This window comes from Python bivittatus, unplaced genomic scaffold, assembly GCF_059951505.1.
Source record: "Python bivittatus isolate LINGU-HERP-01145 unplaced genomic scaffold, Pbiv_v1 ctg000590_np1212, whole genome shotgun sequence".
NCBI classification, from domain to species: Eukaryota; Metazoa; Chordata; class Lepidosauria; order Squamata; family Pythonidae; genus Python; species Python bivittatus.
This window is the reverse complement of record NW_028277086.1, coordinates 5,006,945-5,033,102: the sequence shown is the minus strand read 5'-3', so window position 1 is coordinate 5,033,102 and position 26,158 is coordinate 5,006,945. Positions and strand designations below refer to the sequence as shown.

The 26,158-nt window shown below is 47.0% G+C and overlaps 1 protein-coding gene across 2 annotated transcripts in view; it reads right to left on the bottom strand.

The window, feature by feature from the left end:
* Nucleotides 1-25,930, bottom strand: part of SLC45A4 (solute carrier family 45 member 4) — a 95,772-nt gene extending 69,842 nt beyond the window's left edge. For both annotated transcript variants that reach the window (XM_088148911.1, XM_088148910.1), the window contains exon 1: nucleotides 25,733-25,930. The gene's annotated coding sequence lies outside the window, so the exon portion shown is untranslated. The remainder of the gene's footprint in view (nucleotides 1-25,732) is intronic.
* Nucleotides 25,931-26,158: the final 228 nt, after the last annotated feature.

Sequence of the window (26,158 nt, the reverse complement as noted above, 5' to 3'; positions counted from 1 at the left end):
CCAATGGGTTAGGATGGGAAGTTTGCTTAAGAGGCGTTTTAAAAATGTATTTTTTTTGGCCAACAGACGTGGGAATGAAGGAACCGTCTTGAAAGACTCAGTTGGGATCATCAATTCAGCAATCAAGAGGCTGAACAGGGCCTCCTGAAGCAGTTTGTAGGTTAGCCAGGATCTCATGTCATGCTGAAGAGCGGAATTATTTAACCTGCCCTTTGGGATGGCCACTGCTTCAGACCATCAGAGAATGGGGAAGCCTTAAACAATATGCATTCCATGAGAAGGAGGAAAACAGAAGCAGACATTTTTTCTCTTTTACTAAGAATAACACATACCCTATCAGAATATACAGAGCAGTATTTCTCAACCTTGGCCACTTTAAGCTATATGGACTTCAGCTCCCAGGATTCCCCAGCCAGCATGAATTAAACTGAAGTGTAGCATTTTGTGTGGAGTTGAAGTCCACACAACTTAAAGTTGCCAAGGTTGAGAACCACCGATATACAGGAACTCAATTTCACACAGCTGCAAGAAGCAGGTTTCTCATTCACAATACATTTAATCACAAACCTCACTTGCTCAGTTACTTGCTCACAATTTCTGTTACATAAAAAATACATACGAGATGCTAAAAGGTTTTACAGCATTCCAGCCTACTAGAATAGAGGCCCAATTTACAGTGACTGATAGAAAAAACTTAAATCGTAGCCTTTTTATTTCCTCTCTTGGTGCCCTTCAAACGGGCTAGGACTGCAGCTCCCATCACCCTGCTAGCTGGGGTGATGGAGCTTGTAGTCCAAGACTTCTGGAAAGTACCAATACAACAAAGGATTGAAAGGTTTGATTTGGTTTCCTAACTCTGTGAATGGGCCAAAAAACGAGAGAGAAGAGAATTGAAGAATTCTGGCCAAGACTTCCAGAACTGCAAACAAAAGAAGACAAGCTGAACTGAAGTGGTTGGCTTTTATCCTTCCTCCAACTTCTATTTACTCCCTGAATAGAGGGCTGAATTTTCCCTACCTAGGAAACACTTTAATAAAGTGAACCAGGAACTTTAGTTGCAGAAAGAGGCTGTTTGTCTACAGATCGCAAGGCGTCACAATTCACACACTGCTGAGTCATCATCCTGGCCAACATCGGAGACACACAGCTGTCTCTTTACTCGTAAACATTGTAAGCCTCCCTGAAAAGTAGCCAAGGCCTTAAGGAAAAGCACATTTCTCTACTCTGCCCAAAGGCAGCCAAGAGGGTGACTCTCTGCAGAGCAGATCTTCTCTTGATGGAGCGAGGACCATCATATATCTCTTGTTACCAACTACTCCTCTTTTCAAAAGCTGGTACCATTACCAGGCCTTCTATCCTAACTTCATTTTCAATTGCTATTTTCTTCCTGTGCACAGAGTTTTGTTACTATCTCCCAGTATCAGAGCAAAAGTTAGGGAATCAGTTCCCAGCCATTAAAAACCTGGATGGAATGAACATTTCATCCATACATCAGAATTTATGCTAACATTGTGGGAAGGAAATCTTGCTCCCTCCATGCAGTCTTCCTGCCCTAGTCAGAGCAAAAGGTTAAAAATTACAATTAGCATGGGCTCAGGACAAAGATTAAAATACAACAGGAAGTGCCAGTCTGTTCGGGTGAATGTTCCTTTCAGGCTGACCTTAACCCGAGGCCCCCTTGATCAAATAAGGATCCTTTCCCTAAAAGAGATTACTGCTTCAATCTGCAATGTTGAACAAGTGGGAACTGTGACTTGACAAGGTGCCTGACCATGGAGCGTCCCTTCTGGAAACGTTGGCTAAGTGCATTTCCTTGGAATTCCTAGGGAGCACGCTTTGTGGAACAATAGCAAGGTGGATTCCCTATGTTGGCTGGGGAATTCTGGGAGGTGAAGTCCACATGTCTTCAAGTTGCCAAGGCTGAGAAACACCGCCCTATATAAAGGGCTTTTGGGGAGGACTTGGCATGGCCACATTGCGCTCTTGGAAATCAACCTCACTTCTGCTTCAAGCAACTGCCTGCGTATTTTATTCCTGGCTCAGAAACAAACTTGGCAAGATTTCTTTCTAACAACACTGTGAGAAGGCAGGGAGAAGTGAGGGCCTCAAACGAACCATGTTTGCTAGGGGAGAGCGCTGTGCACCATGGGGCAGCCTTGGGGGGGTGGCAGGAGGGAGGATGGGCAGAAGGCACACTCGCACCAGAGTGGAGAGGGACGGCAGGAGGGAGGAAATACTGCAGGCAAGAGGCACGTTCGCACCAGAGTGAAGAGAAACGGCAGGGGGCGGCTGTCGGGTCAAGTGGGGATTGGAATGTGTATGGCGCTGATTGGATTAGGAAGTGGAATGTCTGCGGTTTTGCGGTTAATTAGCGGCGCTCCGGGGCGGTAAAAAAGGTGAGATTGTGAGCCAAGCCCTCGCAGGAGGGGGAGGACAGATAGGGGGTATAAAAACCTGTCAGACCTTGCTTCGGGGTTCCTCCATTGCTGCGGGAGGGACCCACCTTTGCAAACGTGCCCAATAAAAACTTCTGTCTACTGGATAACCGAACCCGTGTCTGTCGTTTTCTGACAAAATTGGCGAGCCAGGCAGGAGTCCTCGACGTGGACCGGACTGTGGGGAACCGGTGAGTAATCGGCCGTAACACCCCGTTGAGGTGTCTCCCGTTTTCCCCGGAGTCGGGTCCAGGACGGGACTCCAATCGCCAGTCAGACAGAAGTAAAGAGGAAGTCGGCCGACGAGGGGACCTCCGGGAGGTCTGGTGAGTACAACCTACCCATAATCTCGGGGAGATTAGCGTGGTTACGAGGCGTTGGACGCCGCAAGGGGACAGAAGAGTCCGGGACCTTCTGTAAGGTGGGAAACGTAGTCAGGAAGGATGGGTAAGGCGCAGAGTAAGAGTGTAAGGCCAGGGGCCAGTGGGAAAAACGCAGTAGGGGGAATCCCCACGGATTCTCCATTAGGACAATTGTTGCAACAATGGGAGACACCCTGGTTGTGTCCATTCACCAGGGGTCTGGAAAAACCGACCATGATAACTTTGTGCACTAAAGAATGGCCAAAATATCCACTAGTGGACCCCGAATTCCCCTACCATTGGGATACTCTTGGAATCCCCAGTAATTACTGGGTGACCCAACTAAAAAACTACATTGTGGAGCATAAAATGTTAACACAGGAACCCTATGTGGAAGTCTGGTTCCATGTTCATTGGGAGGGGCCTCGACCCAAGTTAGCCAAAATTTTTGTCCAAAAAGAACAGGAAGATGAGGAGGACCTCTGGCTGACTAGACCTCAATGGGGGCCGCCACCTCCTCCTCCTCCTCCTCTTCCTACCGCTCCCCCTCCGGCGCCCCCACCCTATCCCGGGCTGCGGAAAGAGCTGGACCAGCTGAACCAAGACATTCAGAACTTGCCCTTTATTCTAAGGTCGGCCAGTGCCTTCCCCGTCCGGGAAGTCCCGAACGGAACGAACGCACAGGGGGTGACCGTCACCAGTTACGTAACGGTTCCCATCAAACCCAGTGAGTTGAGGGAATTAAAAAAAAAAAAAGACCCTCCCTCGTATGCAAGAGAACGCCCATACCGCCGCCGAACAATTGGAACTTTTTCTCGGCCCGGTGGAATACTCCTGGGGGAACTGAATTACATTTTAGCCCACCTCTATACGCCAGAAGAGAGGGGCCAGATTTGGCGAGCTGCGCTCGGGCTTGGGAGCAAAGGAATGCAAATGTCCCAAATGCCCCGGCCGCAGATACTAAATTCCCTCTGGCAGACCCAAATTGGGATCCCAATAATGCTGAACATCGGGAGAACATGAGAGGAGTTTCCCCTGTACGACTAGGGGGTCATGGTTCCCCAACCGGGACCCACGGGGAACCCTTGGTAAACATCACGGTGGGTCCCACCGGCGAGGAACAGCAGTTCCTCGTGGACACCGGAGCCTCTCGAACATCGCTGTGCCAACCGATCCCAGGGATTGCGAAATCCCGGGGCACGTCGGTATCGGTGATGGGGGTGGGAGGCTCTCCGGTCAAGGCAGACGTACTGGAGGGAGTGAGACTGGAGTGGAATGGGAAGGAGGTAACTGCAGATGTGTTACTGATCCCACAGGCGAGAGTGAACTTGCTGGGAAGGGATCTAATGGGTAGTCTAGTAGTGGAGCTGTGGAATGTGGAACAGGCAGAAAGGATGTGTTTGTTGCGGGAGGCGGACGTGGAGGTAGTGAACCCTGAGGTATGGGCAGGGGAGGGGGGGCGGGGCGGTTTCGCATAGCCCCAATTAGCATCCCCTTGAAACCAGGGGTGACGGGTTTGCGGCAAGCCCAATACCCACTGTCCCGGGATGGGAGGCGCGGGCTGAAGCAACAACTGAGATGGACGGTGCTGCCCCAGGGGTACACCGAGAGCCCCCTCTTGTTTGGACAGGCATTGGAAGAGAAACTCCAGGGGTTCCGGGCCCCTGGGGGTTCTCGGGTGCTGCAGTATGTGGATGATTTGTTGGTGTCTGGAGAGAAGGAAGTAAAGGTGAGAGAAGACTCAGTGGCTTTATTGAACTGGTTGGCTGAGGAAGGATTGAAGGTGTCAAAAGGGAAGGTCCAATTTGTGAAAAGGGAGGTCAAGTATTTAGGACATGTACTCCGGAAGGGCGAGAAGTTGATTGATCCTTCTCGGATACAGGGGATAATGCAGTTGAAGCCCCCTCATACTAAAACGGAGGTGCGGCGGTTTCTGGGTCTAGTAGGATATTGCCGGCTATGGATAGATGAGTACATGAGCAAGGCTCAGTTTCTGTATGAGAAGTTGAAAGGATCATCTGACAGGGTAGAATGGACAGACGGGGACACAGAGAAGTGGGGAGAATTACGAAGGAGCCTGGTGACGGCCCCGGCTCTGGCTCTACCGAACTTGGCCCCCCCTTTCACCTATACGTTACAGCCCATGGGGGAACTGCCATTGGAGTGCTGACTCAGAGACGGGCTGGGAAATATCAACCAGTGGCCTTCCTGAGCAAAGCCCTAGAACCAGTGGTGAGGGGATGGCCGACTTGTGTGCAGGCAGTGGCTGCCGCTGCTGTGCTAGTGACAGAAGGGAAAAAACTCACTTTTGGGAGCCCCGTGATTGTCCATTCAACCCATCAGATCTTAAGTGTGCTTAGTCAGCAGGCGGCTGCTTGGATGACAGAAGGAAGGATGTTGAAATATGAGACAGTTCTCCGGATAAGTCCTGATGTGGTGGTAGGAACAGACAGGAATTTGAACCCAGCGGAATTTCTTGCGGGGGAGCGGAAAGAATGGGAGCCGGCGGAGCACGAGTGCTCCACCCTGTTGCAGCTGCAAACAAAGACCCGGGAGGACCTGCAGGAGGTCCCGCTGGAGGAGGGTGAGGTCTGGTTTGTGGATGGGTCTAGCCGAGTAGAGCAGGGACAAAGGAAGTCAGGATATGCGATAGTGACGGCGGAGGGAGAGACAATAGAGAAGGGGGCACTACCAGCGGACTGGTCGGCTCAGCTGTGTGAAGTGCATGCTTTGAAACGGGCACTAGAGTTGGGAAAGGGAGTGTCCCTCACCGTCTACACAGACTCGCGATACGCCTGGGGAGTAGTGCACACTTTCAGGAAAATTTGGCTGGAACGGGGTTTACTCACAGCTGCTGGAAAGGGAAGGTTGCAGGGAGGAAGCAGGTCATTGGGTTACAATTGAGGGGACCCCAGTAGTGAGCCGTGCTGACATGAGGGGGATGGTGGAGAAACTGCACGAAGGGTCTCACTAGGGGGTGCAGGCTTTGGTAGACACTGTAAAGCCGTGGTACTGGAGCCTGGGGGTTCGATGGGAACTCCACACCCCTTGGCATCCTGACTCCAGTGGGAAAGTGGAAAGGGCCAACGGGGTGTTGAAGCAACATCTCACCAAACTGGGATTGGAAACAGGGCTATCTTGGACAAAGACACTTCCGGTTGCCCTGCTTCGAATGCGGACAGCCCCTCGCAAGGATGTGGGGGTCTCCCCGTTCGAGTTGATGATGGGAAAACCTTTCCTGGCTCCAATGGGAGAGCCTATCCCCGAGCTAAAGGATGCCTTCCTGAGAAAGTATCTCTTGGTACTGTCACAATCTCTCTTGTCTCTAAGAAAACAGGGACTCCTCGCTCAACGGCCCCCCTTGCTGAAAGACCAACACCCCCACAAGCCAGAGGATTGGGTCCTGATAAAGACGTGGAAGGATGAGAAGCTGAAGCCGTCTTGGGAGGGACCATACCAAGTTCTCCTGACAACTGAATCAGCGGTTCGGACCTGACAGGGGGGTTGGACCCACTACCATCAGGTTAAGCGAGCTCCCGACCCCCGACCATGGACTGCCCAACCGGGAGACGGACTCAAAGTAAAACTTAAAAGGAACTGAACTAAGGCAGGGGAGGAGATGACCAACATAAAGGCGTAGAATTGGCACAGACAGCTTTGATCACTGGGGATGATCCCCGTGGGGGGATGTTCTATCATTTTGGGTCTTCTCCCATACCAAGACCCTGGACTAATCAAAGGCAAATGGCTCTAAATCTCTTGGGGATAACCAATGCAACTCAATGTGTATATTTCAACAATACCCAGAACCGTACCCCCCCATTGCCCTCAAAAGGTCTTGCTTTCACTTGTGGAGGGGTCTATAATATCCCTTACGCCTCAACCCCTCTATACCTACCTAAAGGTTTCTTTTTGTTATGTGGACATGAAGCTTACACCTATGTTCCAGCCTATAGTTCAGGGGGCCCTTGTGCCATAGGGCGCCTGACCTCTCTATATGCCCTGCCTCCAATGCAAGCGCACCCATCAAAATAAAAAAAGAAAAAGGGAGCTGCCATCTGATTGTGAGAGTGATGTGACACTCTTGTCCAAAACAGAAGCCATGGCTCTGGCCCTCTCCTTAGTAGGGGTTCCTGCACTGAGCGGAAGAACTTATCTGGACCTAAGGAAGGTGGCCTGCCTCCTGGCTAAAAGTGTCAACCTTACATCCTCTCTCATTGCAGCCCTCACTGAAGAAGTCACTGAGATCAGGAGGGCGGTCATTCAAAATCGGATGGCTATAGACTATCTCCTATTAAGGGCAGGACAAGGCTGTGAATCTTTTCAAGGTCTTTGTTGCTTTAACCTAACCAACAATGAGAATTATGTTGAAGCAAAACTAGCCAAGTTGAAGACCTTAGCCTCTCGCATATCCGAGGATCCAGAGGGATGGAATTGGTTGTGGCTCACTAGTTGGTTACCTAACTTTGCTTGGTTAAAACAACTTTCTGTACTAGCCATTGGTTTCATTGCCTTACTGGTCCTAGTATGTTGCTTAATGCAATGTCTCCCTGCTTGTGGGAATTACCTGTCCCAGTGTGTGAAGCCCCGGGTCCGGGACGAGGGAGCAATCCTGTTAGCCAGGTTTGAGGCCCAACAGAGGCGTGAAAAGAAAAAGGGGGGATTGTGAGAAGGCAGGGAGAAGTGAGGGCCTCAAACGAACCATGTTTGCTAGGGGAGAGCGCTGTGCACCATGGGGCAGCCTTGGGGGGACGGCAGGAGGGAGGATGGGCAGAAGGCACACTCGCATCAGAGTGGAGAGAAACGGCAGGGGGCGGCTGTCGGGTCAAGTGGGGATTGCAATGTGTATTGCGCTGATTGGATTCGGAAAGTGGAATGCCTGCGGTTTTGCGGTTAATTAGCGGCGCTCCGGGGCGGTAAAAAAGGTGAGATTGTGAGCCAAGCCCTCGTAGGAGGGGGAGGACAGATAGGGGGTATAAAAACCTGTCAGACCTTGCTTCGGGGTTCCTCCATTGCTGCGGGAGGGACCCACCTTTGCAAACGTGCCCAATAAAAACTTCTGTCTACTGGATAACCGAACCCGTGTCTGTCGTTTTCTGACAACACTAAACCAAAATATATAGGCCTTGTCTTTCTCTAACCTGTAGCCTTCCCAGATATGTTAGCCAACATACTTGTGCTGGATGGTGAAGGTGGGCATTCAAGTCCTATATAGGTACTCCTCACTTACCATTCGTTTAGTGACCAAAGTTACAACGGTGCTAAAAAAAGTGACTTATGACTGGTGCCCAAAGTTATGACCATCCTGTATCCTTGTGGTCATGTGATCATGATCTGGGCACTTGGCAACCAGCTCATGCTTACAATGGTTGCAGCGTCCCTAGGTCATGTGATCTCCACATGCAACCTTCCCAGGGGGCTTCTGACAAGCAAAGTCAATGGGAGAAGCTGGATTTGCTCAATGATTCACTTAATGATCATAATGATTCACTGAATGACCGCTGCAAAAAAGGTCGTAAAATTGGGTCCAATTTGCTTACCAACCACCCCGCTTAACAACCAATTTTCTGGTGGCTATTGTGATCATTAAGGGAGGACTAACTGTATATCTGGAGGGTGTTTGTTTGGAAAGATTACATGAGATGTGAAAGTAAGGAGGCTGGTCATAATTCAAAAGGGCAAGGGAATTTTGCATTTAAATCTGGAAATTCAGACTCTGTCAGTATCCATTCCTTGACTCTCTGCAAGGGGGAGGAAGCACATGGGAGGAGTGGCTGGACCTTATTTTATACAGAGCATCCTTCTACCTCCATCCCTCCCTGAATGCGGATTTCTTACATGGCAACGCTGCAAATGTAGATGGGTGGTGGTGGTGAGGGTGGGGGAACTTCCTGCAAGAGAAGGAGCAAGGTCATTTTTTCTTTCAGGAATTAATTACAAACCTGGTCTGCTGGAATCCAGCACCAAGTGACTCAGCCACCCTTTTCTGGAAGGGGGCGAGGCAGACCAATCAGATAAAATCATAGGCAAGACCAAAAAAAAAAAAAAAAAAAATCCAAAAACAAAAGCCCCCCTCCCCCGCTTCCAATATTTCTCGCTGCCAAGTGATAATGGGCTTGTTTTGAAGTGGGTGCTTGCAACAGAAGGCTGAAGGAGGCAGGGTGGCTTGGAAAGCTGCTAAGGAAGAAGGAAAGGCGAGTTGCGGGAGACAACTGCAAGGCTGCAGACATGAAGACTAAAGTTCATTTGTCTTTGAAATAACCTACTGCATTTTTGGCTGGGAGCTCCCAGGAAGAAAACAGAACAGGGGCCTGGTTGGGAAGCCTCCAGGTTAAGGCTATTACCGTATGCTAATTCAAAAGCAAGCAGAGACTGTGACATAACTACCCTGAATTTAAACTGCAACTCAAACCAGGAAACGTAACCTGAGGCGGGCAGCCGTACACACCCTCTCTTTCAACAGAGCGTGCGCAGATTCTCCTCCCAAAGCAAAGAGCCCCAACAGCAGAGGCAGCGGAGTGGGCTTTGAACTTTTAGGAGTGAAACCTTGTGGACCCGATGCTGAGGGTTACCAGCTCCGGGTTGCAAAAAGCTGGATGAGCAACTCAATGTCCACAAAGAGTGGGTGGTTTCCAGAATGTCTTTGCTGGGTCATGTGGCATTGTGCAACCCAGAGCTGGTAGCCCTTTAGAGCAGTGTTTCTCGAACGTGACAACCCGAAGAGGTGTGGTCTTCGACTCCCAGAGTTCCCCAGCCAGCATTGTGGGAGTTGAAGTCCACGGATCTTCAAGGTGTCGCGTTCGAGAAACACCGCTTTAGGGACTTTAATCACCAATGAACTTAAATAACCCACAAATCTTAGATTCTATTCTCTGGGGTAATTTATTTATTACCCTATATGCTACTACAATCCCACAAGACTCAGGGAGATTTTATAGGAATAAACGTTAACACTATCCATGGTCCCAAACATAAAATACACAAACCAGGAAAATCCCACCCACCCCCAAAATCCAGGAAAACAAACACATCATGGAACAAGTTAACCTGCCTGAACACTGGCAGGGCTACACCATGTATATCTTGAACAGTGCCAAGAACACTGTCAATACTAAAATATTTATAAGGATTAGTAGGTAAAAGGCAAAGCAAACAGTCAACTGTTGTTTTTTTTTACAAGCTTTCCCATCAACATCTACAGGACTTGTGGCACATTCAGGTCCTCTGCTTTCCAGTTTCCTGAGAGCAGCTTCTCCCTACCTGGAACTACCCAGGCATATCAGGGCTGTAATTCCCAGAAATCTCAACCAGTTCTCCAAGAGTTTGCATGCCAGCTGAGAAGTCCAGGCATCCCAGATATCTGATGGGCACTCATAGGCAGAAGGTTGACTTCAAGTCAGGCTACACCTTTGGTAGAAGCATGTGGCAGAACTCTCCTTGGATTGTACCACTTAAGACAGTGTTTCTCAATCTTGGCAACCTTAAGATGTGTGGACTTCAACTTCTAGAATTCTGGAATGCTGGCTGGGGAATTCTAGGAGTTGAAGTCCACACATCTTACGGTTGCCAAGGTTGAGAAACCCTGACTTAAGACTCCAGTACAGATGTGAAGCTACAAAATGCTCATTACTTTCAAAATGTTTGTTACATTATACTTGTTTTAATTATATTTAATAATAATAAGTCTCTTTCTAGTAAAACATGACTCCTGATGACCTCACAAACACACCCATGTAGCTTTCTTGGCAACAAAGCAGAAAAGATTGGCCCTCTTTTATTGGGAATTTTTGTTTTATTTTAGTTTATTTCCCAGTCTATCTTATAGTCCTGATATTCCCTGGTAGTCTTCTATGCAAGTGCTCAGCAAGTCCCACCTCGCTTAGGATTTTTGAGTTCAGCCAAGGTTGGCTAGCTGGGAAGTTCAGTGAATATCAGAGATATGTAAATGTATAGCATTCATCCATGGAAGAAATTGTGACCAGGTCTCCCATTGTCCCCTATCATAATGGCAGAGGAATCAACATTTACTTAAATGAGGATCAGTACAGATTTAAAGGACATTTTCTAGTTGCAAATTCTACCTATTAATCCTACCTTTCTTATCCTTGGACTCTACAAATATGTAGACCACCTCCCATTATCCCCCCCCCCCCCAGCCATCATGGCCTTTCGGGGAGCTTCTCCCAATGCCAGTATCAATTCAAAGCAGAATTACTACTATGAGCCCATTTTCCATATGCCTTGCCTTTTTAAAAATGGTGTGTGTACCCCAGATTTAATATCATGGCTTGTTTAACTTGAAGCCTTTCACAATAGTTAAGGAGAACTATTACCATTATAAACACACACTCAACAATGAGTTCACTTAAGTATAAAATTCATCCTCACCCATTTCTGGCATTTGCCGCTCTTTGAAGCTCGTGTAGTTTAGGGAAATGTTTTGCTTACCTCTGAAGATCAGCAGCCCATGCGCGGACCTAAAACTGCTATGGAGTCATTATATCCTAAATAATTAGATTATGCTTCAAAATACCACAAACAGGTTCCCCAGGGCAGAGGTTTTCAAGCTACTTCAGGCTGCAGAAAAATATACATATTGTGGAATCCCTGATCAAAAGAGGTGGGGCTTCTAAATATCAGCTGACAAACCTCACCCTTTATGCCAGTGTTTCTCAACCTTGGCCACTTGAAGGTGTGTGGACTTCAACTCCCAGAATTCCCCAGCCAGCTTCAATTCTGGGAGTTGAAGTCCATGTATCCAAGAGGCCAAGGTTGAGAAACACTGCTTTATGCTATACCCTAGAAAAATTGCTGTGGTTTAGGGTTGGATGTTATAGTAATGGACCGTTTCTAGCCAAACAGATTTTTTCCCCTTTACATATTTCTTTATCCAGACAAACTAACCCTGAGTTTGTCTGGATTGGGGTGGGCCCAAAATCTTGTTAAATAGATTGACTGATTCCCAGGGTTGGGATGCTGCCAAACTACTATGGTTTTGCTTGGCCTTGGCTAGAAGGCACCTTCTGTTAAGTTGCTGAAGGAAGCAGGATGGAATTTCAACTGTATAAAATCTTGGAGATACTATGTCGGGTGGGGGCAGCATATGGAAGAAGGCAAGGAATCCAAGGGGAATGCAATTAGCACCTTGCTTGCAAAATATATTGGGACATTTCCAAAGATGAGGCACCTGCTGAAGCTGTAAGTCAGCCAAACAGAGCCAGAATTTTTTAGGGGTGTTGGAAGGAAGATTCTGTTCCATCCTACCGAGCCTTCAGTCTTCCTGATACTCAGCCAGAGCTGAATCTGCCACAAAAACCACTTTCCTCCTCATCAAAAACACTACTGTGACATTCTGCCCCAACTAGTGAGAAGAGGCCTACTTCTCCACGTGTACGAATTCCAGCACAACCTCCATGATGTCATTGTTTTACTGGAAGAAGCATTCAGCAGCTACGATCAGTCACAAAGGATCAAGAGAGACTTCAGCATTGGATCCTATCCAACAAAATGTTGTTCAACAGTGAAAAATATAAAGTTCTGCACACAGGCAGGAAAAACCAGATGCACAGGTACAAGATAGGTAGTATCTGGCTCAGCAGCAGTACTTGCAAGAAGGAACTGGGCGTCTTGAAAGATCACAGATTAAACACGAGCCATCAATGTGTCACAGCTACCCAAAGAGCCAATGCTATTTTGGGCTGCATCAACAGAGTATAATAGTGTCAAGATCACAGAAAGTGATAGCACTGTTCTGTGTTGCACCAATCAGACCACACCTGGAATACCGTGTCCAGTTTTGGTTGCCTCAACACAAAAAAGACACTGAGAAAATGGAAAGACTACAGAGAAGAGCAACAAAGATGGTGGGGGGCTTGGAGGCTAAATCCTATGAAAAGCTGTTAAAGGAACTTGGTATGTTTAGTCCAAAGAAGAGAAGAGTTAAGGAGAGACATGAAAAAGGGATGAAGGGAAGAGGGTGTAGATTTATTCTCCATAGCACCTGAGGGTAAGACAAGAACCAGTAGGTTGAAGCTTCACAGAGGGAAATCCCAACTTGAAATCAGGAGTAATTTCCTGACCATGAGAGCTGTTAGACAGTGAACAGCCTGCCTCCTGGAGTTATGGCAGCTCCATCACTGGAGGTTTCCAAGAAAAGGTTGGGCAGCCGTTTGTCTGGGACGGAAGGAAGATCCTTGCACTGGGCAGAGGATTGGGCGAGAAGACCTCCTTTCCAACCCGGTGATTCTATGATATGACATTTCGGTCACAGGGCTGAAACGTTTCAGAGTACAAGGATCAAATGTCTCTAGGATTCTCCCTACTGGAACCAACTAGTTATTGCCAAGGAGTTCTAAAGTACAGTCGCTTTTTTCTACATGTTCATTTCCTTGTGGGATTTTCTCTTCCCCACAAACTTGCAAAGGGATTGCATGCATCTCTATCTACCAACACGTAGAGCTTTGCTTTAATACAGTGCAAAATACTGTATTAACATACTGGCTGGGGAATTCTGGGAGCTGAAGTCCACCCATCTTCAAGTTGCCAAGGCTGAGAAACACTGCTTTGATATATCATGATAGATATCATGTATATGTATGTGTATCCATAGATATACATGACTACAGGGCCTGAATAATGGCAACAGATGCCAAAGGTAAATATATTTTTGGTTATTGCCATGAGCATGGCTTGCCATACACGGCACCTAAGTGAATTCAGCTGTTAAGCCAAAAAATGGGGGGGGAAGATCTAAGTTTTAACAGTGTTCAAAAGCTCTGAGGATGAGAGAAAAATGCTTAGAAACTTAGGACATAAGATATTTTAACTTTTTGATCTACCTGATTTTTTTTTATTTTTTTTATCCCACCTTTATTATTTTTGTAACTCAAGGCGGTGAATATACCTTATTTATTTATATTTCAAATTGGTCACTGGCCATCTCACTGCAGAGTGACTAATACTCCTCCCTTCTCCTTTTTCCCCCACAACCACCACCCTGTGAGGTGAGTTGGGCTGAGAGAAAGGGACTGGCCCAGTCACCCAGCTGGCTTTCATATTTAGATTTTTCACTATTTATGTACATTTTTTTTTTCCCCACCCACTTCAATCCGAGCAGTGTTTGACTGGTCTTGGGAGCCAAACAGAATTGCACTGGGTTACTACTTGGATGAGAGACTGTGAGGAAATTGCAGGCCGGTAGGCTAAACTTCAAACTGTTGCAGAGAGAAGGCAATGGCAAACACACGCTTCTGTGCTGTTGACCAGAAAACAACATGGATGCGGTCATAGCATTACTGCAAGTCAAGCCTGACTTGGAGATGAGGCTTAACTCCTTCCTTCCTTCCTTCCTTCCTTCCTTCCTTCCTTCCTTCCTTCCTTCCTTCCCTTTCCTTCCCTTCCCTTCCTTCCCTCCCTTCCCTTCCTTCCCTTCCCGTCCTTTCCTTTCCTTCCCTTCCCTTCCCCTTCCTTCCTTCCCTTCCCTCCTTCCCTCCTTCCCTCCTTCCTTCCCTCCCTCCCTTCCTTCCTTCCACAACTTTTTATAGGTTGCGGAATACATTTGGCTTTTGGACGGTAGGCTTCAAGCTATTTAATAGTCCTCCCTTTTATTCCATTAAAACTGTAATTTGCTTGTAACATCTGGAGGGGCTCTGGAACCACAGCCTGTGCAGTTCCACTCCAACAGCATCTTCACACATTGTACTTAGGCCAGCCCAGTATTAAATGTACAAAATAAGTGAAAAAACAGCAAATGTTTTGTGGCACATTCATGGATGTTCATTTGCTCGGAAGCATGGAGATGACTTTGTATCTAATGGACTCGTGTGGTTCATGGAAGCTTATGAGATAATGCATTTCATGCCACTAGATTCCCTGTTATTTTATCTATTTATTTATTTTGCAGCAAAAGACTAAGGTGGAAACTAAGGGAAAGTTTGCATTTGAAAACCTACATTGGAAGGAAATACAGACCAAGCACTGGGTGTGCCAAAATACACTGTTGTTGCATTTTATATACAGGTGTTTAACAGAACTTTAATAGTAAAGTCGAAAGCACTGGTAAAGTATCACCTAGTTCACATCTTTTTAAAGAGAGAGGCTGTCAGGGATAGCTGCCCGCTTAGTCTTTTGCAGTAAATAGCCGTACGCTGGAACGGTGCAGAAAAAAACAGGCGTGCTGGGCCATTAGCTTATATGGACAGAAGTATGAAGCAAATGGAGAAACAGCTTGCAATGCTGCAGATTGTCCAGTCTTTACCCAGCAAAATGATGACTCTGAATTGAAGGCAACACCCCGCCCAGAGGAGCTTGGGCAGAAAAACTCATTTATCTCCATTTTCACCAAATCTAGAATGACCCCTAGATTGCAAAGATAGTTTAGGTTAACCCATGCCACTTCAAAGGAAATGGCTAGGACAACCCTGCCACTTCAAAGGTAAATTCTTTGGAGAAAAACGCACCCTTCTTTCTGGGAAGCACAGTCAAGGAATCACAAGGTGCAAAGTCAACACAATCGGCATGCAAAGAGCAGACTGTAGGAAAATGACCTGCAGCGATTCAGACCAATGGCCTGTGCAGCTTGGAGCTGTAAACAGCGACCCATCGGTCCTCCCCAGGGCTTCAGCCAGGAATCTCTCCTCGCGCGCAGATGCCTGCGAGTAAATCTGATGCCTTTTTTTAGAGAAGCAGGTGCTGAGCTAAGGTGCTTCCCCAGCCTGACAACTGGGGGAAGCAAGAGAGCCAAACATAAATACCGAACTTGAACTCCTCCCCAAGAGACCCACTGGACCACCGAAAGCAACCTAACAAAATGGGCGTGGGTCTGTGCGCTGCATGTTCTTGATTACCAGGGATGTTTCCCTGTTGTGCGCTCCTTATTCACTGCCCAGTGCCTTAATTGATGGGGGGAGGGAGGGAGGGAGGGAGGATCTATCCACAGGGTATGGTAAAAAAAAATCATGATAGCTATGATGATGCAATCAAAACTCCGCCAATTGTCTGTGTATGTCACGGAGCTTTGATCACACTGTTGAGACTGCCATTTTGACTCTTTTGACATTTTTACCATACCCTGCAGGCACCCCTAAGGAGGACTATTTATGCTATGCCCCACATCAGGAAGGAAAGTTGGCTAGGAGAAAATGAAAAGAAAAAAACCCAAAAAACTAAGCATCAGCTTCCAACTTTACGTGAATTTTGAAAAAAAACAAAACAAAAACAAAATGAGAGGAAGCCTGCCTCTGAAATTTACAGGTCCGTAATAAAATATTTTTTCCCCTACAGTAAGGTTTTTGTTCTTCTTTTTGTGCCCTTGGCCTGCCTTTTCCTCTTCATTTGTATGAAGGGAAACAGCAAAGAGCAAAACACTGCCAGCAACTTGGGATGACCAAAGTTTAGCAATGTCGGCTCATAAAATTTCTATTCTTGTGCAGGGGGCCAAGAAAAACACCAAAAAGGCCATGTCGGGCAGACGATCCAAATCCACAATCATCCTTGGCAGCAAGATGTTGGGGGGCTGCCAAGCCCATGGCATCTTCTTCTAGGGTAAACAATCCTTTTTCAAGCCCTCGGCAAAGGGCCCACACCTTGGGGGTGACCTTCAGACCCTGAGCCCTTGGGGCCCAAATGCAGCCAGGCCAAAATGGAGAAGCCCTGCCAGGAAACAGACATGTCAAAGATGATGCCGGATGAGGAGAGGGGGCCAGCTAAGCAAACCACATTAACCAGGGGGATGCAATTTATGCTTGGCATGGAAGCCTGAAAAAAAAGCAAGCTTACATCCTCCCTGCTTTAAGAGATACAGAAACTCCCTAAATGCCAAGCAAAGTTGCTGGTTCTATAAAAAGACCTTTCCAGTGCAGTGCAGGGCAGTGGTGAAGGTACTGAGCCAGGAGTGGGCAGATCCAGGGTCTAGTTCACCCTCAGCCATGGAGCCCTCTGCATGACTTTGGCCAATCACACTGCCCCAGATCCTACTTCACAGGATTGTGGTTGTTGAAAAACATGGGAGAAGGGAGTGCTATATATACTACCCAGAGTGCCCGAATGAAAGTGCACAATCTGGATTCTCCTGCATTCACAGCTCTCACTGGAATAGCAGATGGAAGCCATGGCCGGCTTAGGTGGGTTTGCCAGCTGCACCCTGAGGTGCTGAAGACAGAGACTCATGCTCTCGTCAACTCTCAATTAGACTATAGTACCGTAATTTGGTTTATACAGGACTGCTCTTGAAGATGACTTGGAATGATGGCTTAAGAGAACGACACCCATTTTGCGGGAACTCGACACCCATTTTGCGGGAACTCGTAGAAAGCCACAGAGATGACCTTGGAGAAATTATGCAGAGACATGTCAACAACATGTCCATCAACGTGCTTTAAGAGAATGTTAGAAAGAAACTGAAACTGACTCTGCTTTAACTCTCTTTGGTATACGAGGGAGGGAAAGGAAAACAATGTCTAGCTTTCAAGATTCTGTCACTCTAGCCTGTGAGTAGGGTTCCAGTCAAACTTGTGGAGTCAGTTTCCCAGCATGGCCTACTTCAAAGGGTTGATATCAAAACCCTGGCTATGTTTTCCCTCCCCTCCCCTTTATACCCCAATCTGAGATTTTTCCTAATGTTTTCTTTGTTTTCTGGGCTTAGAGATGTTGTTGAAACCATCTCTGCAGAGTTTCTCCAAGGTCTTCTCTGGGGCCCTCTACAGAGCTATACTGGTTGCTCCCAGCCCTTATTCATGGAGCTGTTGATTACTTACAAAGTTCTAACCGAGAGAAGATGCTTCATGGGGCAAAGAACCAGAAAATGACATTCTTACCAGTAGCCCCTCTCTCTGGTACATTAAGCCCCGAGGTCAGGCCAGCCCCCAATGTTTTAGCTTTCAGAAAATTGCTGAAAATAGTTGTCTTTTGGAGAATGCTCAGGTTAAAAGGGCTTAATCTTAAGGCAACGAGTTTATGAGCTTTTTTTTGTTTTTATTACAATGATGTTATTTCTGTGGATGTTTTTAGATTTTAGGTAAGTGGCCTAGAGAAACTTGAGTAGGTGGCATATAAATGTTAACAAATAATTAAAAACAATATTAGTTAACAATTATGTCTCCAGAAAAGAACTCTGACATATTGACTCCAGAACCTTTGCAAATTTCTTAATTAGCTCTTTTACCTCTAATTTTATACAATTTTCTTTTTCATTTTAATTACACATACAGCGATATACAAAACATTAAAAAAAAAAGGGGGGAGAAAATAGATTGGGAGCATGTATTCTTAAACATATTTTGTCTACTTAGTAAACTTAATAGGAGATAAAACAATTTAAATATCCATAATCAAAATTTCTACCCCAAAAGATGTTTGTACAGATGGAGGTAATTAAGAAATACTTTGTTTTCTTAACATCTGGTCTTGATTTTTTTAAGTATATCAACAAGCTTTAATTAAAGGATTTTTTCAGGATTCTTTGCTGCTGTGTTAAGTTTTCAGCCAATGCTAGTTCCCATGTTTTTAAATACCTTTGATCCACAGAAACATGTACTTTAGTTTTCCAGTGGTTTGCTTTTGTAAATCTGGGTCCTAACAAAAAAATGAATTTGTTTCTTGTGTTCTGATATCTTGTATATTTTGCAGCTATCAAGAGAGCCTGCTGTATCTGATACAAAAGTTTCCTATAAGATTGAAAAACTCCTTTGATTTTAAAAGATGTAGATGTGCATCATTCTTTAAATGTTATGATCCTTGACTATTTCATGAAGAAATTGTCTCACTAGAAACAAAATAGGAACTCGTGATCAATCGTTCTCCGATATTCAGCAGAACTAAGTTTCATGTCAACAATCAGGTCTCTAATCCAGCAAAAGCGCCCAGAGGTGAGATGGGCAGTGACAAATTTGATATATAAATAAAAACATCCCCATCTCTTCATATCTAGTCATGTTTAAATTACAACTTTAAAATGTGGGTGATCCAGAAATGGGAGAAAAGTGGAAAAATCAGTGATCAAACATGTTTTGAGTTTTCTAGTATTTTAAATGTGGATTTGTGACTCTAGATATTAATTTCTCAATATCAGGAAGGAATGGTATTGCCCTAATGGTGAGCCTACCTCAAATCCATGGACCATGTTTTGAGCTCTAAATAGCTGGAGTTCTTTTTAATGGAAAAGCATCAAAATAAAAGCTCAAGTTTGGTGTATCAATCATACTTTTGCTGATGCTGGTTGATCTGCCTCATACTAAGTTTTTTAAAAAAATAATTATTCATGAAGAATGTTAAGAACTCTTTACCAACTATGAAACCAAGTCAAAGAGATATCAAAAGAGTTTCAAATGTGGTATCCCCATATTTTCAAACAGCAGTTCCTCAGCTGATGCGAAGTCTGTCTTAATTTGAAAGTTATTTGAACAAATTATGAAGGCCTTCCCCATAATTTAAGTATTAGCCTTCATAAGATTAGCCCAGAATCTAGAAGATGGATAACCTGAATGATATTGCTGAAGGTTGGTCACGCAAGTCCAAACACAGTGGATTTAAACTGAAGAGAGGGCCTGTTTAGGAGAGCCCAGCTGGTGAATGAAATCAAGTAACACTTTCAGAAATACTGGATTATCTCTAACTGGGAAGGCCTGAGCTGTGAAGTAGCTTCTACAAGCAAGATCCATGCCTAATCCCAGGCTGCTCTGATCTGTGAGCTGCAGACCATCATACCATCTTTTAGTGAGTGTGCAAGAATAGAGTTACAGAACTGAGGCCATACCAGTTACTAAACTTTTCCAAATCGAGCCTTCTTCATTCCAGCAAGTGGCTTTTTCAGATGGAGTAGGCCATGGAATGTTCTCTTGGCTCAAGGCTCCCATATCATCCTCTTTGTCTCTCTCTCTTATTAAGTGGCTGCCTAAGGCCAACGTGGTCTAATGGTTATCCAGATACAGAAGCCTATTTTTTCTTAAAAAGCCCACAAGGTGGCACTGAGCGAGTCACTCTTAATCTCCTCTATCTCCCACAGTGGTTAATAAACTGCCTGGATGAATTGGAAGGAGTAGGGCGCAAATCCGGGACATCTTTTTTTGGGGGGGGGGACCATCACCAGGTTGACTTGACAGCCTTAGGCTAGCATGAGGGATTTTTAAACAGGCTCATTCTCTGCAAGCATCAGGTTCAATTACTGGGTTTGTCCAGTGAAAGTCTCTCAGACAACAGGACTGGGAAAGACTCTGGTGAGCCACTTCTACTGAGCAGATAATAGAAGGCTGGGGACCCAAATCAGCTGACCTGTAGCAGAAGCGGAATGAGAAACTAGGCTGCGTTTGAAATAATCATGCCCTGCACCACTTCTGGCTACAGAAACATAGGCCTATGACTGGGAGTCACAGTTTCAGTGTTATTCCAAATGAAAAACAACAACGTGCAAGATTGGAAAGAACTCTTTTAGATTGTACAGTCCATTCCTCCACTCATTTTATCACATATGCGGACCACACCTAAAACGCTCTTAATGTCCCGCATATCCACGGGCTGACTATTGTCTAACCCAGCACCTTTTCTGAGGCTGAGCCCCATTTTGAAGAGATCACCTGTTCACCACTGTTTGCAAAAAAAAAAAAGAAACAAACAAACAGCCACACACCGAGAACAAAAGACTAAGGCCCACTAGATTAAAGATGCACTTCTGGAAACCATCCTGTTTATTTTCAAGACAACAGTAGGCTACCTCTACCTTGATAAGTGCTTTTATTTCAACATCAGCAATTGTCATCTTTTTGGCAGTCTCCCCAGTAGAAAGCAATCCTGGATAACTGCTTTCAGAAACATAACTGAAGCTGGAGATACTTTAATCTTTGTTGCAAAACACTAAATTGCTCCAAGAGCATAAACAGTGCCATTTCCCTTTTAAAATCCCAAGCCCATTCTTAAGGAAAATTGGTTCTGAAGTGGTCATTACAAAGGCATTTAAATTCATTTAAAGGCACAGCCTTTAAATATACCAGCTTACTCTAAAGACAACCAAGGCAATTTTTTTGAACCAAAAGCTCACCCTTCTAATTGCTGCAAACAAAACTGCCTTACTCTGCACAGCAATTAGAGAGAATATTATGTACTGGGCAGCAAACACACCAAAACATTTAAGCAACTGCTACGGAGCTAGGAGAACAGCTTCTACCTCCAAGTTAGCAGACTGTTTTGAACTTAATGCTCCTTCTTCACTCACAAGGCCAAGCCAATATCCACCCACCTGCACCAGCAAGAAAACCAGCCAATTTCCAATAAACATTCACAGGGCTGCCTCAACCAGGCAGCGAAATGTGACACACATCATAATAGGAGAGACGTTCAGGCAAGCCATTTTAAGCAGCGTGTGCTTGCATAAGGTCCCAGTTGTTTACAATTCTCAGTTACAGATGGTTCGGAGACGGGCATCCGCGTATTCCAGGGAACCTAAATCCCAAACTTTGGTGTTAATCCACAAGGGACAGGCGAGGACCAGAGGTTTCTATTTAGTTTCGCAGATGTTCCTACCGTGAACAGCTCAGCCAGGTGACTCCTGTGCATCACTGGGCTCTTATTTCTTCTGGAGCTGGAATAATTGTCCACAGCAACCAAAAGAACAGGCAAGAAACTGATGGAATGCTAACATGCAGTTACTGAATTATGGGGACATTTATCAAGAAAACAAATTGCATTTTTCAAGGGTTGGCTTCAAGGTCATCAAAGGATTCTTTCTTTGATACTATCCCCCCGCCCCACCACTCTGCAAAACTTTTTGAACCATGAAAAATAACTCTAAATATACCCTCTGGCTTTATCGCAAGAACCAAATGATGAATATCCATGGCAAAACCAATGGTGGATTTCAGGAGCTTTTTTTACATGTGCCGCACCTTGAGAACAAGCGTTTCTGAAAGCCTCAAACATATTTTAGATCTAAGAACTGCCCAAATGTCACACGTTATGCTCTTAAACTTGCAGGTCAGCAGTTAACTGTGCCTGCATCGAAAAGCCAAGTGCATACTTCCTACTCCAAAACAGAGGACAAAAGATTTCACCCTGCTCAGAGGCAGACCGCAAATATGCAAACTAACGCATTTTCCTTAATCACCACAAGTGACTATTTACATTACAGTCAGCATAACTTAAGTGGATTGATGGCCAGTGTTATCACTGATATGTAATTACTCCTGTACCATAAATTCCACGGTGGCCCTTTCTGGATAAACTTGGTTTTAAGCCATATCCATCAAGTACCTACAACCTCAAATAATGCAAAGTCTCCTATGCCAGGAGGGCCCCAAATTAGAAAGTTTTAATAGTATAAACATTTTTAGTGGAGCACTTCAGTTGTACAGATGAAGAATGGGCCTGACCTCTAAGCTCATAAAACCAACCTGCTCCAGAAGCAGTTCTTACCCTCCCCGCAAATCACCTGACTGCTCACAAGCCCATTTCTCCGGCTGCACCAGACATCATCCCGCTTGATCGTCACTGCAGCGAGAGGCAAAGTTATGTCCCAAATTACAGGTTGATCTCTGGGTGACTTGCAGGAGCTTGCAAGTAATAACAGCATAATTTGCTGCTATTTATTATGAAAGGAAAAAGGCACCTTCTGCTCATTCTAGGCCGCTAAAACAAAAAAAGCCGAGGGGAATGTCAAAATAAAATTTTTTATGCAGATGCTGCCAAACTCAGGGCAGAGGCTGAAAATCCGCTACCTTGTTCTTTCATTCTATTTGGATATGTCTTCTTACCCCACTCTGTCTCCAACCATTTTTTTTTAACCCTGATTCAAGCTGCTGTTCCTTGAGGTTCTGGAAAACAAAAGCTTATCCTAAAGCCTTCATTCCTATCCTTCAAAGCAGGGGTCACTGTCCACAGACCTCTGGCAGGCCAGTTGGTGTGAAAAAGCTCAAAAAATTAGGATTCTGCTTCCACTCAAGAGGACAGGGTGCCTTCCTTGTGTGTGGGGAAAGGATGGCCTTTTCTGTGCACAGGGAGCCCATGGTCTTCTCTCCAGGTACAAGATGAGGCAAGTAGGGCTCAATCCTACCTGCCTACGAGGAAAGAGACAGGAAGATTGGGACCTTCATGGACCAGATATGGAGCATTCTTGCTTAACCAAGCCTGAGGCCTTGGGCTGGTTGGGTTTATTTGATGAGAATGCCAATATATCTACTAACCAAGACAGGTGCAGACCTTACAGTTTTAGAGGCATTCTATGGTAAATACCTGATATTAAGCCTTTCCTTACTTCTATCTGCTTCAGAATTTGGTTTTTTTTCTCCCTAACCCCATTCCATCCTGAGGGCTTACTACCCCAGTAACAGACTTGTTCCTCCTTTTAATTGCTCTGTGAATGTGGGGTAAATTTGGGAAGGGGCTTCAGAGGGAAGGGCTAAGCCTCCTTACTTTGCATATGAATACCCATTTGGCACCCTTATTTCAGATTAAACTAAGTGATTTGACATCCTATAATTAAATATATGATTGATCTTTTAGAATTAATAAACAGAGTGACTCTGAGGACAGTCTGAGCTTAATTTATTTTCCTGTAAGACTCTATTCAGGTTACGTGTGCCCCGCATTTTATTTCTCAGCTGCTGGGCTGGATGGAAAAATAATATTTTCTTGCTAAACTGCAAGTCATCCAGAGTTCCTGATTTATCTCTGACTTGCTCTGCTCTTAGTTTCAGTATCTTCCCTCCCTCAGTTCCTAAGCCCCAATACTTCCGTTTGGCAAAGGCTCCTGCTATCCAGTCTATAACCGTAGGAAAGTTTTTATTCTCTCTCTCCACCCCAAAACCATGTTCTGAACAATTGGCCAAGCACGCCAAACAGCAAAAAGTTCATTTCAGTTTTTGTTTCCAGGAACACCAGAAACATTTATTTGCTTCTCATTTCTTCCATCTTCTTTTCTTGGATAATGTGCCTTAAAGAGCAGCTTAAGGTGGCTTTTGCCTTTTCATTCACATTGTCTTGATTGCTTCCATCCTCTTGAGTCTAAAATCTCTTATCCTCCCAGGAAACATTGTTTATTTGACACTGTTGACTGTCCCAATCTCCATGCAGAAACCCTGAAGCTCATTTCTCCCACTAGCAGTAGTCCCCAACTCACAAGGAAAGATTTCTTCTTCTGCCAAGCAACCTCGGACCCCTTCTGCAGGCAATCTCACGTTGGCTTCTGAGACTAATTCAGATAACCACTGTGAAATTTGTTCCAACTGCCATCAAAGGACTTCTCTCTCTTCTAGCGGGCATCTGCAGAAGCTTTTGGACAATCCTTCTGCTGCTCTGCTTCATTCTGTAACCCCTGAAATCTCTTCCTCCTCTCAACCTCCCTCACTTGCACCTGCCCTGCTACTCTGCTCCCTCCTTGTGCCTTCACCAGCTCCTGATCTCTTACAATCTTCAGTCACTCTTTGAGGCGCCTTTTGCACCAAGCAGCCAGTTGTGGTTCCTAACAATGCTTCCACCCTCTCCTCTGGGTCTTCCTTCCCTCCCCCCCAGGGCTCCCACCCTAAGCCCCCCACTGCTCCATCTCCAAATTCTGCTCTATTCTTCCACTCAGTAGCCTTCCTCAACATCTTCAGTTCCCTTCTTTGCCAGAAAACCCTCATCAATCATTCCCGATGAAGCACGTTCCTCAAGACCCCTCCCCCATCTAAGATCTGTCCTCTGTCCTGCTAAAGCACCATTCCACACAAGGGTGTCTCTGTCCCAAAGCCAACTCCCCCCCCCCAACCACGGCGTGCCCCCCAGAGGCCCACTCGTTGACCTCCAACTTATCTCCCCAGGCAGAGCTAATCACTATGCCAAAGTAGAAACGTTCCTCTTTATCCGCCATCCATTGAACATTCTCCAACACAGCAACCCTTTCCTCTGCCTGCCCATCCGCCTCTCCAACAGCAAGACTCTGCGCTGCCCCCTCTGAGAATTTCACTCTGAAGGCTTTCTGATGAATCCTTAAGTTGCATAACACACATTGGTCCATATCCGAGGATCCCCTTCCGTGTCACAACACCTTCCCCAAAGCAGCTCCTTAACACCTTTCTCCATCTCCTGGCAGCTCATGCTCCTCCTGTAAACCAATCCTTCCTCTCCCAGAAGGAGACTGTCCCTGGAAATACTCCTTTCACCTGCTAGGACTGTTCCGTCCCACCAAAGAATGAGACCGCAAGGGCCCTCTTCTTCCAGAAGACGACAGCAGAGGTTGGCATCTAACCCGCCCAGAGGGTATCATGCAGAGGAAGGCTGGGTTACAGGAATTTTCCCCACCGACCCGCCCGCTTGAAGGCCTTAGGGACAGACCCACCCGACGGGCACCTTCAGGGCTGGGAAAGCAGTGAAGAAGGGCAGCTCTGCAGGCCGGCCTCCCAGAACGGAGCTGGGCACCCAGGGAGGATGCGCTTCTCCCGAGCCCGGGTTATGTAACAGCCGCATCTGGCTGGGAGGATGGAGCGCCAGCCTCGCCGAGCGCCGACCCACCAGCCGCCGGGGGAAGGGCACCGGGGCTGCACGGGGCTCCGTCTGCTCCCACCCGGCCGGCAGCCGTCTGGAAGGAGGCGGCGGAACCGGCCGGAGATGCGGCGAGATCGGAAAGGACCCAGCGACCCGCTCCTGCAGCCGCGTCCCTCCTCCAGGTGCGCCAAGGTGACCATTCCCAGCATCCCCGTCCGCCTTTGGGGGGGCGGGAATAGGGCCCCCGCCCACCGGGAGGGCAGCCGGGGCGGGCAGGAGGGCTCACGCTCGGAGCCGCGGGGTCTCCGAGACGCTCAGCTGAGGCGGGGAGCGGCGGGGGCGGGGAAGCCCGGGCCGCGCGTTCCGACGTGCACACGCGAGTCACGGGCAAAGAGGCCGTGGGGACGCCCCTGCCCGCTCCGCCCGGCCAGCAAACGCCACCCGCCGGTCGGAAGGCCCTCTCGGCCGACCTCGGTCGCCGCTCGGCGGTACCTGCTCCTCACGGACCGCGCTGCTCCGCCGGGGCCCGGCTGCTCCCCTGGCAGGGGCCGGCTGCGCTGACGCCGCGCGGGACGGAGCTGGTCGGGGGCTGCGGGTCGTCCGGCGCGGCCACGACTCGCGAGGGGCGGCAGGAGCGGCGGCGGGCCGGCGGCGACGGGCGCTTTATACCCTCGACTCCTCGGAAACCGTCTCCGCGCAACGCTTCCGCTTCCGCCCCGCCCTCGCGCCCGCCCGCTCATGAATATGCAAACAGGGAGGGCGGCCGAGGCGCGCGGCCAATGAGGGGCGGAGACGGCGCCCCCCCCCGCTCGCCCGGGGAAGGCGCGCCCTGATTGGCCACGCGGGCGCGAAGGTGGGCGAACCTGGGAGTCCCTGACGTCGCGGGGGGGGGAGGAGGGGTGGGCGGGGCGCGCGGGT